The following is an 18,746-nucleotide window of genomic DNA, read 5'->3' as shown; positions in this document are numbered from 1 at the left end:
AGAGCGAACCGTGAATTACGAGAATGGCCATAGCTTGGCTTGGGAGGGGGGTAGCAGTTTGAGAGCTGTGAGTACAAATTTGAAAATCCTAGCTACACCCCTGATTGGTGGATTGTAATGATAAAGGTTTTAGTGGCCTTTTATGGTTGAAATTTTCTGAAGTGGATAGTTTGTCATTATTGGTTCATATATTTTGCTTCATTACTTAGTAGAAGAATGTTCGTAACTACAAATTTCAAACACCATTCTACCAAATGGTGCTGTATTATACAAGGAATGTAATTTAATAAATCAGGAAGGTGAATCAAAGAACACTTGTGCATGGCCCTATATTTTGAAAACGGCTCAAAGGTAAACTTAATCCTCCACTGGCTAGATGTGTTTTCTTTTAATGTGGGTTTTCATGTTGTTTCAATGAATGTGAGCTTCAAGGGCAGAGAAGTTTATTGCTCATGCCAAGTCTGTTTTCATTGCAAGACTGTATTGTTTGTTTAGCAAATGGCTGTCAGTGTTTGTGTTATTTTATTTCAATATCCAGGGGCGGCTCGTGGCATAGGGCTGCCGGACTGCAGCCCCCTCAAAAAGAAAAAAAGAAAGAAAAAGAAATGAAAAATAAAAAAAAATATTATTTTAAAATTCGCGGACTTCGCCCCGGCTTATCGGTCTATGCGCATGCTCAAGGCAGCCCGGCCGTCCCCATAGGGGGACACAAGGAGCGTCTGTGCACTTTTACAGTGCACAGACCCGCCAGGATGATGGGACGCGTCCGGACTGCAAGAGGAGCAGCAGGGACTCGGCGTCGGGAAGGAGCATGTGGATCTCGCGGGTCTTCAGTATTGCGCGGGAAGGATGTATGTAAGGTGCCTTTCAATTTACAATGTTTATTTTTCTTTGTGTATGGTGTTGGAGTTTGTGTATGGTGCTTGTGCTTTTACTGGGTTTTGTGTATGGTGCTTGTGCTTTACTGGAGTTTGTGTATGGTGCTTGTGCACTGGTGTGTGTGTGTGTGTGTGTGTGTGAAAATGCCCCAGGTGCTTATGGTGGTGTGGTAGGGAATGCCTCAGGCTTGAACCCTGTACCCTGTATGCAGGTGTTAAAGACTTGAGTTCCCTACCCACCACCATTTGTAAAAAAATTTCAGATTTTTACCTCATATTTGATCTGATCTGTTCCTCATAATATCTGTGGTTTGTAAATGTTGCAATGCTTGATATTTGATGGTGTAGTAGTAGCATTGTTGCCTCACAGCTGCAGGTTCTTGGGTTTGATTCTTGGCTGGGGTTCCTTCTTTGTGGGGTCTGTATCTTCTCCCTGTGTTTGTGTGGGTTTGCTTTTGTGCCCTCCCATGTTACAAAGACATGTCTGCATTATTTCTTCCTGGGCCTCCGCTGAAAATTTGTTTATTTGTTCCAAGTCAGACTGTCCTGATTAAAAATGTTAAATAAAATTGATAGGCATTTGAATTTCAGACTTAAGGGTTTCTGAATGTTTAATTCCCTCGTATTTGATGGTGCAGTGGTAGTATTGTTGCCTCACAGCTATAGGTTTTCTGGTTTGATTCTTGGTTGGGGTGGCTTCTGTGTGGAGTCTGCATCTCCTGCCTGTGTTTGTGTGGATTTGCTCTGGTGCCCTGCCATTTTACAAAGATGTGTCTGCAGTTTTAATCCCTCGTGCCTCTGCTGAAAATTGTTTTTGTTCTGTCCGCAGTAAATTTGACAGGCATTTGAATTTCAGACTTCAGGTTTCTGAATGTTTAATTCCTTGCAGATTTGATGGTGCAGTGGTAGTATTGTTGCCTCACAGCTATAGGTTTTCTGGTTTGATTCTTGGTTGGGGTGGCTTCTGTGTGGAGTCTGCATCTCCTGCCTGTGTTTGTGTGGATTTGCTCTGGTGCCCTGCCATTTTACAAAGATGTGTCTGCAGTTTTAATCCCTCGCCTCTGCTGAAAATTGTTTTTGTTCTGTCCGCAGTAAATTTGACAGGCATTTGAATTTCAGACTTCAGGTTTCTGAATGTTTAATTCCTTGCAGATTTGATGGTGCAGTGGTAGTATTGTTGCCTCACAGCTATAGGTTTTCTGGTTTGATTCTTGGTTGGGGTGGCTTCTGTGTGGAGTCTGCATCTCCTGCCTGTGTTTGTGTGGATTTGCTCTGGTGCCCTGCCATTTTACAAAGATGTGTCTGCAGTTTTAATCCCTGCGTCTCTGCTGAAAATTGTTTTTGTTCTGTCCGCAGTAAATTTGACAGGCATTTGAATTTCAGACTTCAGGTTTCTGAATGTTTAATTCCTTGCAGATTTGATGGTGCAGTGGTAGTATTGTTGCCTCACAGCTATAGGTTTTCTGGTTTGATTCTTGGTTGGGGTGGCTTCTGTGTGGAGTCTGCATCTCCTGCCTGTGTTTGTGTGGATTTGCTCTGGTGCCCTGCCATTTTACAAAGATGTGTCTGCAGTTTTAATCCCTCGTCTCTGCTGAAAATTGTTTTTGTTCTGTCCGCAGTAAATTTGACAGGCATTTGAATTTCAGACTTCAGGTTTCTGAATGTTTAATTCCTTGCAGATTTGATGGTGCAGTGGTAGTATTGTTGCCTCACAGCTATAGGTTTTCTGGTTTGATTCTTGGTTGGGGTGGCTTCTGTGTGGAGTCTGCATCTCCTGCCTGTGTTTGTGTGGATTTGCTCTGGTGCCCTGCCATTTTACAAAGATGTGTCTGCAGTTTTAATCCCTGCGTCTCTGCTGAAAATTGTTTTTGTTCTGTCCGCAGTAAATTTGACAGGCATTTGAATTTCAGACTTCAGGTTTCTGAATGTTTAATTCCTTGCAGATTTGATGGTGCGGTGGTAGTATTGTTGCCTCACAGCTATAGGTTTTCTGGTTTGATTCTTGGTTGGGGTGGCTTCTGTTTGGAGTCTGCATCTCCTGCCTGTGTTTGTGTGGATTTGCTCTGATGCCCTGCCATTTTACAAAGACGTGTCTGCAGTATTAATCCCTGCGTCTCTGCTGAAAATTGTTTTTGTTCTGTCCGCAGTAGAATTGACCGGCATTTGAATTTCAAACTTCATGTTCTTCAGAATACATAGTAGCACAACCTTTTTTCTAGCAATTTTCTAAGTTTATAAGATGAATATTTTAAATTTGTCCCTATTTTTGGGACTGTATTCCCCCATTATTGGCTTCGTCCAGGTTTTTGTGCTAAGGTTGACAGCTATGGCAAGAACTGAATTCACTGAATATGGACTGTAGAATTGTGCATATTTACTGATAAAGGTGCACTGTAGAATTGTGCATATTTACTGATAATGGTGGACTGTAGAATTGTGCATATTTACTAATAATGGTGGACTGTGGAATTGTGCATATTTACTAATAATGGTGGACTGTAGAATTGTGTATATTTACTAATAATGGTGGACTGTGGAAGTCTGAGTAGACTTTTTATGATAAATGTTCTCAACTGGGCAGTTTTGCCATTATGGGTGCATATGTTTTGTTTCATTGCTTACTGGAAAAATGTTCAAAACAAATTTAAAACACCCTCTAACAAGTGTACTGTATTGTACAAGGAATATAATTTTAGTACAATGAGGAAGGTGTATCAAAGAGCACATGTATGTTTCATATGCAAGGGGCCTATGATTCGAAAACAGCCCAAAATTAATCTTTATCTGCCACTGGCAAAATGTATTTTCTTTGAATGTGGGTTTCAATGCTGTTTCAATGAATGTGAGTTTCAAGGGCAGAGAAGTTTTAATGCTAAGTTTTCATTGTGAGACTGCATTGCTTTGTTTAACAGATTACTTAATGTTTGTGCTGTAAAATACAAAATAAAACTTTCAAATGAAGTCCAATCATTGAAGTAAAGCAGTATGCACATTAGTGTTTATGGTAAATGGAGTGAAATAGCCAAGTAATGGTTAATTGGAATGGCTGCAGAGGCTCCAGTTCAACCATTATTTTGTCAGGCGGGGGAAGGGCAGCAAACTCAGACAGGCCCAGCTGAACTATACCTCCCAACTGTCCAGATTTTCAAAGAATGAATAGATTTTTGCTTCTTATTTTTGGTTTGTTGTTCATAAAATTTGTAGTTTTAATTCCTAAATGATTTGCCAGAAGTCACTAAATAATAAGTTTCAGACTTCATAACCTTCATAAAAATGCATGTTAAAGTAAGAGCCGTTCTATCAACTGTCTCAATTTATACAAGAGCAATTTTTAGTACTGTTTATATGTGCCCCCAATATATTTGGCCTTGTTCAGATTTACTGCATTAACAGGTTGAGAGGTACATGCAAATAAATTGCTTTATAGAATTAGGCATAGCCAACCTCTCAACTGTCCCCAATTTTTGGCTCAAAATGTTGCTCTTCCCCTAATAATCCCTCCAAAAATAGCAATTTTGGAAGAAAACATGGAGGGTTTACAATTAAGAAATAACTGTAATAATCAAAGTTATAGATTACTTGAAATGCATGTAGATTCTTTTATTTTGTCAGCTGCTCAAGGTAGCAGTACTAATATTAAAGTGTCCCTTCTTTGACAGGTAGAAGCTGTATTGTGTGTCTATTTTATATTTTTGCATCACATTTTTGGTCCATTTTTCATAAAATTGTGTTTTTGGCAAATTAGTGACAAATCACTAAAGACTGAAGTTAGAAAATGACAGACATTTGAGTTTCAGATTTTATACCCTTCAGAAAATTCATACTAATGCAAGACCTATTCTATTATCTTTCTAAGTTTATTAGAGCAATATTTAAAAATTGTCCTTCTTGTTGTGCCTTTGTCCCACTTCTGTGTATGGCTTTGTCCAGATTTCTTGCTCTTGAAGTTGAGAGGTATGACAAATGTGTCAGGGCCATCACAGTCAGCCAGAGAGATTTCAAATTGTGACATGCTTGTTGCACCCCACTCCCCATGTAGTGACTCTGGATGTGTCCAAGCAAGGCAAGGAGTAGTTGTATCTACCTTGGATGGGGAGGACACACTGCATAAGTACTACAGTGGCTTTTCATCTGTCCTTGATTTTGCAGAATGGTCTGGTTTCTGTCATATTTTTGTACTGTTGATTTATGCTTATTACTCAAAGTGCCTGTTGCTCTGTGTTTAAGTAGCAATGCTTTAATGACCATAAGGTAAGCTTGTCTGACATCGTAAGATGCAAGTAAGCTTTAATAAGCATACTGTTAAAGAATTGCCAACATTGAAAGCCTTTCTGTTGTTGCCATGCAGAGAATACTTGACTAGATAATGTATAAGCCTTGGGTATTAAAGGACAGGATTCCATTATTTTAAAAAGCTCATTACACTTGTTGGAGACTTCCAGTCATCTCTACAGGCTTTACCCGTAAACTAAACAGAATGCCAATCATGTGTGGTCCATAACCTGTACAGTAATCCTTTAAGCAATGTATCTTGAGCTTGTTTCTTGTTTGCTTTTCATTTTTACTTTTATCATGTTTTCCCCATGAAACGTTGTCAGGCAGCAGGTCTTTTGGATAAGAAACATTTTACAAGTGGGGCATCACATAGATTTCTACTTTCAGCATGTTGCTTGGTACTTTAATAAAGCTGAATATATTATAATTAGAACTGCAGTGCAAGGAGAAGTAGTTTGAGTTGAGTGCTTCTGGTTTTTCTTATACTTGATTTTGACTGGCATTCCAGTAATGTATTTAAAAAGTAATTTATTTTTTCATGCCTCACAACCTTTTGTTTCCATCTAGATATTAAGTAAGCTGTCATGCAGCCAATGCATTGAAATATTTTTATTCTTCTACACTTATTTTTGTCTTGATTGGACTTTCATAATGATGGTTTGCCACCCAGGGCAGCGAATTTAATTAAAGTTAGTTTTTTTGTGGTTTTGTGCATAGCTCCTCCCCTTTATGGTTGACCACACCCCTTCCCTTTGACCCCGCCCATTCAGCGTCTCCTGCAGCCCCCCTGTGATTTGAAGTCACCAGCCGCCACTGTCAATATCTGTAATCATTGTAGAAGTAAATAAGAAAACAGGTAGGCCAAACCTTGTGCTGAGGACCGACTGTTGCAGTCCTCCATTCACTAAGCTATGAACCTAATCTATGAACCTATGAAACCCATTAGGAGGCTAATGCTGAACAGTGATTTTGGAGCATTTGATAGCTCATATTTCATGCTTTCCAAGAGGTATCCCAGGATATTATCAGGGCCCATTGAGGTAGTATTCTTTGCCTTGGAGAGTGCATTGAAGATTTGTTTGCTAATGATAGCCAGAAGAGTTATGGTCGAGGGTATCTCCTAAGAAGTATTGAGGGGAAGAATGTAAGGTTTACTATTCCAAAAGGCTTAGTATGAGTGTAGGCCATACGGGTGAATAGCCATTGCCATGTGACCCATGCTGGTGGAAGGGAGGTAGTTGTGGCTCGTTGCTTGGGTGTTACCTAGGCAGAGCACTATATGTTGTACCTACAGACTACAACACTGTGGAGCATGTGCTGCCTAGAGCCTGCCAGTCCTTTAGTCAGCAGCACTACTGGAGCTCTAATGAGCCACTGCAAGGGTTAGGAGCTGCAAGGGGAAGAAGACTAATCTGGGGGGGTCAAACTGATTGAGCTACCCTAGTGTAAATAGAAAGGTATTTTGTTTTTTGACTTAAGGAAGTACCTTTGGAATGAAATGTTCATGCTGCTTCTTCATGTAAGTAAGTGCTACCCTGGCATAGACTTGCCAGTGATCTGTTCAGTGATCAGCAATGTGAAGGGGCGTGGCTTGGTCAGCAGTGTTAATGTGGGTGTGGCTTGTTGAGGGGCAGCAGTCTGGGAGATATGAGTACAAATTTGAAAATCCTGGCTACACCCCTGATGAGAGGCTCCTAATCTTATTTAAATGCATGTCAGTGGTGGTGGCCAAGGTGTGGGCCTGCAACACAACAACAGCAAGGACTGAAAATGCTGGAAATTGGAGCAATGTGCAGCACAAGTTACAGAGGTTGAAGGATAGCAGAATATTATGAGGAAATAAATCAATGATGGAAAAATCTCATGGAACTAAGCCAACAGTGTGAAACAGTCAAAGACCTGGAAAGTCATACTAGGAAGGTAAATGTATGCATTCAGGAGATACCAGAGTCAGTGTAGGAGCATGACTTGTTTCTGACAATATAGAGCAGTGGTGAACAATGTCCGGCCCCGGGGCCAAATTAGGCCCTGGATGCAATACCATCCAGCCCCTAGAGAGTAACCAAAAATTTTAAAAAATAAGTGAAAAAATGCTATGCCTTACTCCAGTCACACAAACTTTCCAGCACGTGCTTACTTACCTAATTGACTGCAGTTGTGCACACCTCTAATTTTAGCTGCACAAGTAACTATTCTTTGTTGTTTATAACTTGTAGTCTGTAAACAGTAGTAACTTTCTGCAAGAGTTTGTAATAAGTCATGGCTGCAAGCCAGAATAAAAGTAAACACAAAGTTGATGTAGAAAAGAAGCAATTTCATGACTGCTGTCTTAAGTAAAAATGCCAGTCACCTGTACCTATTGTTAACTCGTAACAACTTACTATGTTTTGAGGTGTTCCACAGATGCACAGATGGGCCCTCCCCACAAAAAGGTTGTGCACCACTGATATAGCGGGTGCTAAAGGAAATAATCCACACCACAGCTTATTTAGACCCAGTAATAAAGATAATAGGCAGGGTTGAATAAAAAGTAGATTTCAATCAATTCCCAATGCGAGACTGGATTATTTCTAAAAGTCACAGACATAAGGAAGTCACTCTTGTTATGTATGGTGGATTACTCATAGCAGCTGTATGGGATGAGACAGCAAATTGCACAGTACAAGAGTACTATGCTTAAGATATCAGATTACTCTTCTGTACCCAGAAACTTTGGTTGTTGAGGCTGGGGGAAAAAGATCTTTAAACATAGGGTGGAGGAAGCAAAAGAGTTTAGGAAGGCAAGAAATGGATGTGCCTTAATGCAGGAAAGAAAGTTGAAGGAACAATTATCAAAGAAGGAAATGGAGTGGGGCTTAGAAAAAAATGGCAGTGACCATCTCCTAGGCCTCCTTCTCCTTAAGTGGAGGATACTGTGTATGAGGGAGATGTAGACAAGAAGACCAAGACTGAGCATGGTCAGGAGAGAAGGAAAGTGGAGCCTAGAAAGCATAGAGAGATACACAAGAAAAGGTTGGAAAATAAATTCAACAGTAAGATTAATAATAAGGCAGAGATGGTTGGAAAACCCCAGGCCAAGATGCAATACCTAACTTCTGGTTAAAAGTATTAACATCTTTGCATGAAGATTTAGCTATGAGTATGAACTATTTATATGCGCACCCTAAACAGACACCAGCCTGGCTAACAACAGGAAAAATAATGCTCCTACTTAAGAGTGAACCTGCAAACTATCCTAAAAACTGTAGACCAATAACTTTCTTTCCGACGACATATAAGCTATACACTGGAATTGATGCCGACAGAGTTTATAGTAATTTAGAAGAAAACTCAATTATGGCAATAGAACAAAAGGGTAATAAAAGAAAGTCATATGGAACAAAGGATCATTTCTTGTTAAATAAAGTCATAGTGAAGAACTGAACATAGATAAAAGAGTGCTTCAAAATGCATAAGATACACCCTATACTGATAAACTGATAATCTGCATCACAGCGTCTATGAAACAGTGGTAAACCACTTTGCAGTTAAGCCATGATAAAGGACAAATTATTATTACAGGGATAAAAATTCAAAGGGGGGGGGAGTATTCCAGGATGATTTCTGCCACAGCTGCTCTTTTGGCTTACGTTTAACCCATTAAGCTGTTTGCTTAATAGGGTAGGTCATGGCTATAATTTGGCTCCCAGACAAATTGTAAAGACTTCTCATCTTCTCTTTGTAGATGATTTAAAACTGTATAGCTCATCAGATGAGGAACTGAAAGCTCAACTGCAAGTAGTGAAAACTTTTTCAGATGATATAAGAATATCATTTGGTCTTGATAAATGTGCAAAAGCAACCTTTAAAGCAGGAAAGCTGCAGGACCAAAAAACACATCAGTTTTGGCCAAGAATGTGATATAAAAGAACTTAAGCAAGAGGGGGTATATAAATATTTGGGAATTGATAAAGGATCAACAATAAAACATGAACAAATGCAAATAAAACTCATTAAGTAGTATTTTAGAAGACTTAAATTAATCCTGAAAACAGCATTGACATCTAGGAACAAAATCCAAGTTATAAACCAGTTTGCTCTTCTTGTCCTAACTTACAGTTTTGGAGTGATTGACTGGCTAGATTAGACAGCAAAGATAGACTAGACAGGAAAACAAGAAGGATGCTTCATGCTCATCAAATGATTTATAAAAATCAGTGCATACCAATATTATATATTCCCCATTCCGAAGGAGGGATGGGCCTCCTTGAAAATGATTACATGTATAGATCTGCAATTGTGGTGCTACATACATATCTGCTGACGTCACAAGATCCTAACATACTGAACATTTTGAAACATGAGGAGAATAAACCTAAGATGACTTCCCTGCTTAGTCTAGCAGAAGCATGTCAGTTTCAAGCGGGAATGGAAATCAGACCAGAAGTAGATAAAAATCAGGCAGCAAATGAATGTGCCAAAAAACAAAAGAAACAATATAAGGTAAAGAATCAGATGGCAATGCGAGAAATGTGGAAAATGCATAAATATAGTTACAAGTATAGAAGACACCTGGAACAACTTCATGTTGATCAGGATCGAATACAAGAATGGTTAAAGAGAAGTGAATTCAAACTAAAAGATGAAAGGTTAATATTGGGAGCCCAAGATAGTGGACTACGTACACATTGGTTTACAAAGTCCATTGAACATTTGGGAGCAACAGACAAATGTAGGTTTTGTAAAATAGAATTGGAAACAGTTGCACACATTGTTGCTGGCTGTGACAAACTAATGGTAGAAGGACTATATACTGAAAGGCATAATAATGTGGCAAGACTGTTGCACTGGGGATTGTGCAAACATTATAATGCTGAAGTAGTTGACAAACACTGGAAAGATGAGCCACAAATCATCATAGAAAATGTTGAAGTCTGCATCATGTGGGATCCCCCATTACCAACAGTTCAAAAGATAGATGCGAGAAAACCAGATATAGTGGTCCATGAAAAGAAGGCAAAGTAGCATTGATCTTGTCTCAACATTATACTTAACTGAGTTAATAAAAACTAGCTACTCTAATAATGCTAACAGAGATGCCATCATCAAAAGTATGTAGGCATAAGTTGAAATTGATTTTCTCAATTAATCAGTGACTTACTAAACATCACATTCTCTAAAATTAACTCTAGCTGTACTTTAAAAACAAACAGTGCAAAAAAATATGGCTATGAGCTGTTAACAGGTTTGTTCCTGCAACCTGTGTTTGATTCCCCTCAGCCTCTGTTTTCTTACTGTGAGACTCTTAGTTATTCACATAACCAAACGGTGCTCTAGGGAAACTGGGAAACTGGGCTAGTTTCCTCAGTAGTTTCCTGAACAGCATGGCTAATAAATGCTTACAGACCTACAAGTCTAATCATTACTCTACTGCTAACATTTAACCAAAATGTATAATAACAACATATGGCATTCACCTAATATCTATCACAGATAAAATGCGTTCCTGACAAATTCACTTCTAAAAAATGCTTTAATTGTAAATATGCACACGGTTTATTTTTATTCGAATCATGCCAATGCCGTTTCCTTCTCTTCAGATGTTGTCTTCTTACAACTCTGACTTTCAAAATACATGTTGCCCCTTATAAAATACAATGTTTTAACCCTGTATGTACTCCCCCCAAACTCTGTATCCTAATGTCACAGACTTCAAAACATCTAACAGGCCGGCACAATATTCAGCTCACTCTGTGTATGCCTGTGTAATGGTATGCTAAGATTTCCTAATAAAAAAAAATACCAGACAGATTATCATGCTGTGCTGTTTATTGACCTATATAAAAGAGTGAATGAATGATGAATTGGTTTAAAATATGTCAGAAATTGCTACACCATATCTCATTGTATTAAGCACCTTGCACTTTTTGTTGCTGCTTTTGAGAACCAAAATTTGTTAATTATTGGCTGTAATTTTTATTTGTTTTACATTGCCTACCTTGATTGTGAAGGTCTCTGGGCCTTGACTGAAAATGGGTCAAATTCTGGTTTGACAACTTGATAACCAAGCATACATAAAAGACAGCAATACTACACTAAATACTAAGCTGACACCAGTGCTGAGGACTCAGTGGAAGAAGCTTGAGTGGGCTACCTAGATTGTGCAGTGAAATCATGTATAGGACTGTACTGAGGTATATGGTAGGTGTGGAACACAGAAGTGCTCCATTAGTTTAGTTTTCAAAGCAGATAATGTTTCCTGTGCATGAATGTTTTCAGATGTGTGATTCCTGGACACTGTCACAGTCTTGGAAAAAGCTTTACCACCTACAATTTGACCCAAATCTCTTAAATGTCTAGATTTTTGCCTCATATTTTTGGTCTGATCCTCATAACATGTGTGGTTTTCTAGCAAATAATTAAGGATTTAAGTCATTAAATGATGTCAGCCATTTAAGTTTCAGACTTCATAGTCTTCAGAAAATGTAGTTTAATCAAAACCCATTATTCTATCAGGGTTATAACAGCAATATTTAAAATATGTCCCTGATTTTGGGCCTTTGCCTTATCTACCTCCTCGTTATTTTTGGCTATGTCCAGAAGTCTAGCACTAAGATGCTGGGAGGTATGGTTTGAGGATATGGTGTTATGATTTGGAAAAGTGAATCACCACTGTTATTTTTGATTTGCTTTCCTGACCACTAATTTACTATGCAAAGGTAGGCAGTGTTACAGTTTTGGTATTTTGTACAGCAGGGTCTCAGGGAGAAGGGTAGCCCTGCTATTGATTAGCAACCAGTGAAACCTGTTCAGAAGGTCATGATGATAGATTGCTAGCATATGTGGCTGTTCTGAGTTTAAACAGGATTCATGCTGGCTCCATTTATAATTTATACTGTTGATATCAACGAGCCCTCCACTTAGATTTATGTAGTATTGCATTTATTTTTAATGTATTTGTTATTTGTATTAAGGACAGCATGGGTAAGACACTATTGAACTTTATTGAGATTAACGTAATCAGAAATGCGGAATTTGGTGATAGTGAGGTAAGCTTCATGAGCTGTTTCTTAAGATCATAAAGAGGGTCTAAGTACTACCATATGGCTATATGAGGTTTAGATTATTGTAGAAAGTGTTCTAGTTACATGCTTGCCATATAGTTTATAGGGTTATTTAAGCAGTTTGATTAGTTTTAAGTGGGTGTTGTGATTTTTTTTTTTTTTGGCATTTCTAGGTTGTGGAATTATTATGCAAGGGTTGGAAGTCTACAAGTACGTGTACATAATGTTGTGACAAATGAAAAGGAGTTCATTTGAGGAAGATTCTGTAGTCCAGAGAAGATATATATATATATATGGGTCTACTTCATTTCACCTAACTTCCAATTCACTGAATTTCATTTCACTGACCCCATTTCACTGAAATTTCATTTGACTGACACTTCATTTCACTGACAGTTCATTTGACTGACAAGTATTATTAGCAAGAAAATGGAATATGCCCCCTTCCCCACTGTAGTGCGACCCTGGAGTTAGAATATATAGTTGGGGGGGTGTGGGGGGCGCAGGCCCCCACTTCATTTCATATGATATTGTTAAGTTTTGATATAATATTGCTTAGTAAAAGAAAAGTAAGTGGGGGGCTTCACCCCCACACACCCCCCAAGTATATATTCTAACTCCAGGGTCGCACTACAGTGGGGAAGGGGGCATATTCCATTTTCTTGCTAATAATACTTGTCAGTCAAATGAACTGTCAGTGAAATGAAGTGTCAGTGAAATGAAATTTCAGTCATTTGGTCTCAGTCAAATGGGAGTCAGTGAATTGGAAGTTAGGAGAATTGAAGTAGACCCATATATATATATATATATATATATATATATATATATATATATATATATATATATATATATATATGGCGTGAAGGAGCTTTGCAAGGTTGCTCTTGCTGCCTCCAAGAGTCATAATATATATATATATATATATATATATATATATATATATATATATATAATGCTAAGAACTGCAGGAGTTAAAGAGTTGAAGGACTTAAAGAAACCTTTGCTGCCACAAAAGCAGACAGAGCCAGCTATGAGATTAGCTATGCTACACAGAAGTCTGAAATAGATCCTGCTGACACCAGAAGCTGAAGGAGTGAAATAGGGGCAAGCAACCTCTTACTGACAACAAGCACAAAAAGATTGTGAAGATGGTAGAAGATGGAGGCAAATAATGAGAAGTAAAGAAGTTCCTGTTGGCCACAGAAGATGAAGGAGTAAAAGAATTAAAGTAATTAAAGAGCGATTAAAGCTTTTATTTCCATTAGTAGTTGTGAATAAGTTGTGAGATTAGTTATGCCATAGGAAGAAGCTCTTGTTGCTATACAAAGATGAGAGTGTAGAATGTGTTTAGATATATATGACCTGAGCAACGACATGAGTTATGAGATGATGGAAGGAAAGTCACCATCAGAGTTATTCAAACGTGCATGGGAAATAACAGACTGTTAGTGCTGTTGTCTTAGGCCTGGAGTTAGATGGTCAGAGGAAGAGAGTTAATAAAGGAAATTGTGACCACTGCATTCTATGTATTGAGTCTGTGGGATGGAAAGTAGAGGAAGTGAAATAAAATGATGTGGAAGGTAGACATATATTTCAGTAGTTTCTATTTTAGAGATGCCTCTACTTTCACCTCAAAATCATGCTCTGTTCCTACACAAATTGGGCATTGTTTTGAGTTCTAAGTCAATAGGATCATTATTTTAAATGCCCCTAGTGTGGGGCCTTCTTACTTGCTCTTTGTTGACTGGATTAGTCTCATTATACCAGCATCCTCTTTTCAGGGGTAACCCGAGATGGTATTCTTAGTGACTATGGGAAATTAGGTAAGAGCACCAGGGAACTTCCCCTACTATTTTTTCGACATGTGCTTGAGATCTTTTACATCCACCTAAGCTACTACCTGTTCAGGCAGATGAGACCTCGGTTTGCTTTGTCATATGTAGAATGGTATCCTAATGAGTGCAGCAGTCCCATTATGCTGAACTGCAGTGTCAATATTAGAAAATGACTCCAAGTACGTGGTGTAGGAATAGAACCTACAGCCTTCTGAACTACCAGCACCAAACGCACGTGTGGTACCTGTTGAGCTACTAAGTCATATTTTCCTTAATTAGTTGATATAAAGTTTTAGAGTTAATGAGGTGGATTTTTATAGGGTATAAGTGGTTTAGGTGGATACCTACCAATAAAAATAAAATAATGTTTGGGATGGGAGGGAAGCAGGGCAAGTAGAGGAGCAAAGAACATGCAAAGTCAGGGAAGAAACATGGAGCACGCCTTTCCCACCCAGGGTATCTTTCTAAAACAACAAGGAGTCTATAACAGAAAACAATGGAAAGTATACACCTACAAATTATAACTGAATGCATAGATAGTCAGATGGCACAGTTAGGCTGACAAACCACTGTGGAATTCATACTGGTTTATTAGCAATTTATGTCTAAGTGGTAATGACTAGGGAGTTGTATCTAGAATGGTAATAAGACATTCCTCATTGGCAGAAACAGACAAAGTTATTATGTCTATAAAGTTTACTAGATTTGGCATCATGTTATTCTATAGGATTTAGACCCATTGGCATAATGGTTAAGGTCTTCACCTCTCATGCACAAGGTACAAGATTCAATCCTGACTACTGGACAATGTCTGTTTGAAGTTTGCATGTTCTCCCTATGTTTCTGTGGGTTACTCCCACCTCTGAAAAAAACATGCTGAGTGTTTCCATCTCAAACTCCCCAATCAGTGGAGCTGTGGAAAGCAGCACAGACTCTACATGGTGCCCTATGGGGGGAAGAGTTGTATAGACCAAAGCTTTTTGGCATCTACTGTAGTGCGCAGTACCCTCAAAATGGGGGAACATGGATCACAGACTGCATTCCATGGCAGGGTTAACTACTTGATGGTGTAAAATATGACCCTAGGTGATTCGATCATGTTGACTAAAGGGTAGTTACCGGTGATAAGTGGGTTAAGGACCCGGCTTACTTCACCCTACACCAGGGACCTATGCTAATGGTAGGAGTGGTGTATCTGCCCTATTGGGCAGTGTGTGCCCACCATAAAGCCCAGCAGCCCTGGGTCAATAAACTACTAGCCAGCTGGTGTCTAATTGCCCAGCCTAGGTTACTTGGGATAGCTGTGTTGAGCAAAAGCTGGATGTAAAACCCATCAACATGAACTAAGAATTGCTACACTCAATGTAGGTTCACTAACAGGATGGAACTTAGGGGTGGATGACATGATAGTACTGAGGAGGCTGGCCATCCTATGTATCCAGGAGACAAGATGGAAGGGCAGTGCAACAACGTCACTTGGCCTAGGATCCAGAGTCTACAACTCAGGAGGAGGACAGGCTAGAATTGGTGCCAGAACTGTGGCGAGAGACAGGTTTCAGGGTTGTGATAGTGAGGAAAAGAGTGCATTCATACAACAGTTGCAGAACCTACTAGATAAAGCAGGAAAACATGAATTGGTGTTGATGATGGGTGACTTGAATGCACAAATTGAGACAGACAAAATGGGATTAGAGGCCTGCCTGGGTCCACATGAGTGGGGCAACAGGAATAAAGAAGGAGAGACCATTCTAGACTTCTGTCTGGCAAATGGCTTGATAGTACCCAACACATGATTCAGAAAGAGACAGTCACAAGATCGCATACAAGAGTGGCCAATAAACACCACAGGTAGACTTCCTCCTAGTAAGGATAGGTCACTGGGGTAGAATCAATGATTGCAAAGTCATTTCCAGTGAAACAGTCGGTCCACGGCATAAACCACTAGCTGACACAATCAGCTGCAAGCAGTTGTCAGAGAAGGCTCTAAGGTCAACAAAGAGCAGGCTGAAGACCTGAAAGTCAACTGAAGAGAAAGTACAACAATTCAAGTAGTTACTCAGGGCTGTATCACCCCAAAGAAGAGGAGGAAATGGGTGAAGGTGAGGAAGAATGGCAGCACCTCAAAACAGTGTGTGTTAGGACTACTGCACAGATATGTAGTGAAGTCAGGTATGGAGATAAAGTACATGAGGAAAGCTGGGGGGTGGAACGCAGGAAAGAGTGCAAGAAAAAGTGGGAGATAGGAAAAATGGACCAGGTTAGGAAGGAATACTGGTCAGCTAACAAAGAATCTAATCACAAAAAAACAGCCAGAGTGCAAGCAAAACTCTTATTTAATGAAATACAGTGAAGTGCTTTTCGTTTGTAAAATAACAAACTTCATCAGACTAAAACAGTGCTAAACCACAACTGAACTTCTTAAATAGCATTTTATAAGCCCGCCCTACACTAGAAAGGAAATGATGTCCTGAACAAAATTTTTAATTTTAAAAATATAAAGGGCATATATATAAAATACACATACATAAAATACATTAACTAAATTCCTTCATTAATAAATAATCGAACAAACGAAAAGGGCTTCACTGTTTATGCCACATTATTATAGTGGACAATACAGTGTAGTGGCTGCAGTGTTTCAGTGTCCTCTATTCTTCAATACTTCCCATGAACTTGCTCATTGCTGAATTGTTGTATGGTGGGGTCAGGCATACCTTCAGGTCACTACCTTGTTACTGTCCTCAGGTTCTGCACTATGCAGCTTACAATGTGCATTGCTAGGTTAAGCTCATATATACAAGGGGCACAGCACCATGAGAACCCCACAATATTCAAAAGAGATGCACAATACAGTGTATTTATGAGTCTTTGTGGTAATGCCCTGTATAACCGTGACATAGCAGAATGTGGTAGCTTAGCAACAATGAAATTATATGAAAGAATGGAGGGCGAGGAGTCCCCATGGACAATGGGCTTTCACTGTGTTAATACAAGAGCAGGATCGTGCCCCTGAATATTCATTTCATTGATACAGGAATTGGGAAAGGATCCCCCTGGCAATGAGCACTTCTTAAGCATCACAGCAGGAGGGATCCTAGTCACAAGGATTGGTACACATTGCATGGGGGGAGGAGTTGTACCACTTGTGCAATACTATGTTGTGGAAACCTCCCTATTCCTTCCTTTCGTTGTTGCAAATTGAAACACATATGGAAGGCAGCCTCTCTGTTATGAGGGCCCTTGAGTAATTTATTCATCCCATAGACAGCTCTTTGAGAAGAAGCATACCACAGCTCTAGATTTGACACAGCAGGCCATGCAGTGTGATATTTTTTTAATTTTATGTATCCTAAACATAGTGTCTACTTCAGTAATATTAGATAACCCTTTACATTTCTAAAAAGTTTATTGAAGTGATCACTGATGCCTGAAAAGGCAGTGAGCTGCTATGTAAAACAATAAAAATGCATCATTGGATGCTGCTATTGGTAGAAATCCACATTGTACAATGTTTTTAGTTATTTTAATGTATATAGATAAAGCATGGTAACTTTGAATTTGGGAGGAATTGACTGCACAGGTATCAGCTTACCAAAGGTAGCAGAAGGTATTTGAATAAGTATTGCTGCTGGCTTTTACATGCATTATTTTAACATTTCTAGTGCTCAGAATAATATATGATTAATAATAACAAATGGTCACCACAGCGTAATCACATTGAGCAGCCTAGAAGAAGCCAGGTAACCTAGCAAATAATTGTTAGCTTCAACGTCACCTAAATTTAAATGACCATGTGTTAACTGTGTCAACTATGTTGTATACTAGAGACCTCTTATTATTCATTGTTATAAACATCTGTTAACTTCAGAGCAGTTTACATTTTGAGCAGCAGTCTTTTAGCCTTAATATTTTTAATTTCATGAATCTTAAATGATGTTCCTGGTAAAAAGTCAGAAGAAGTGTTTCAGCATTAATCACACACATAAAATCTACCTTAACTATATTACCTGAATTGTTGCAACCATTACTTAATATGTTGCTTAGTAATTTATATGGTTTTGCCAAGTTAAAACCTTTCTGTTAGCTGAGATGTATTGACGTATCCATATCTATCTGTGTGTTTGACCTCAGAAAGTAAAGAGCAAGCTCTTTGCAAAAATTAATGGTTACACGGTTCATGGCTAAACTATACATCATATAGAAGTTGGTAATCAGCCCAGTAACCATCATGTTTAATATATCACAGTCTATGTATTTATACACAGAGGTAAAAGGTTTGCAAACTGCATAGCATATAATGAGCATGTATATAATACAGTAACCTTATTTTTAAACCAACCAAACCTAACTGCTACATTTAATAAGCTAATTCTGTTCTAATTAGGAGCTAAGGTGTACATAAAAATGTCACTTATTTATTTGCAAAGTAAAATATGTATGAACACAAAATTCCAGTCTTGTGCCATTAAGGCTGAACCTTTCAAAATGCTATACTATTCACTTTAAATATTACACATGCTGCTTTAATTTCTATTCAGAGAGTACTAGAAACAAAACTGCATGCATTAAAATTGCAGTAAAATACAAAACTAATTATTATGACATGCAATACTGTTGTCTATATTTTCCTGAAATGTGCTAGAATAAATATTTTCAATAATTAGTAAACCCTGTGAGGCAACAGAAATAAAAAATTATTCCATTAACAACAACTG

The sequence above is a fragment of the Protopterus annectens genome, chromosome 9.part0 (genome assembly GCF_019279795.1).
Source record: "Protopterus annectens isolate FY-2018-M chromosome 9.part0, PAN1.0, whole genome shotgun sequence".
Classification (NCBI taxonomy): Eukaryota; Metazoa; Chordata; order Ceratodontiformes; family Protopteridae; genus Protopterus; species Protopterus annectens.
This window is presented reverse-complemented; position numbering follows the sequence as displayed.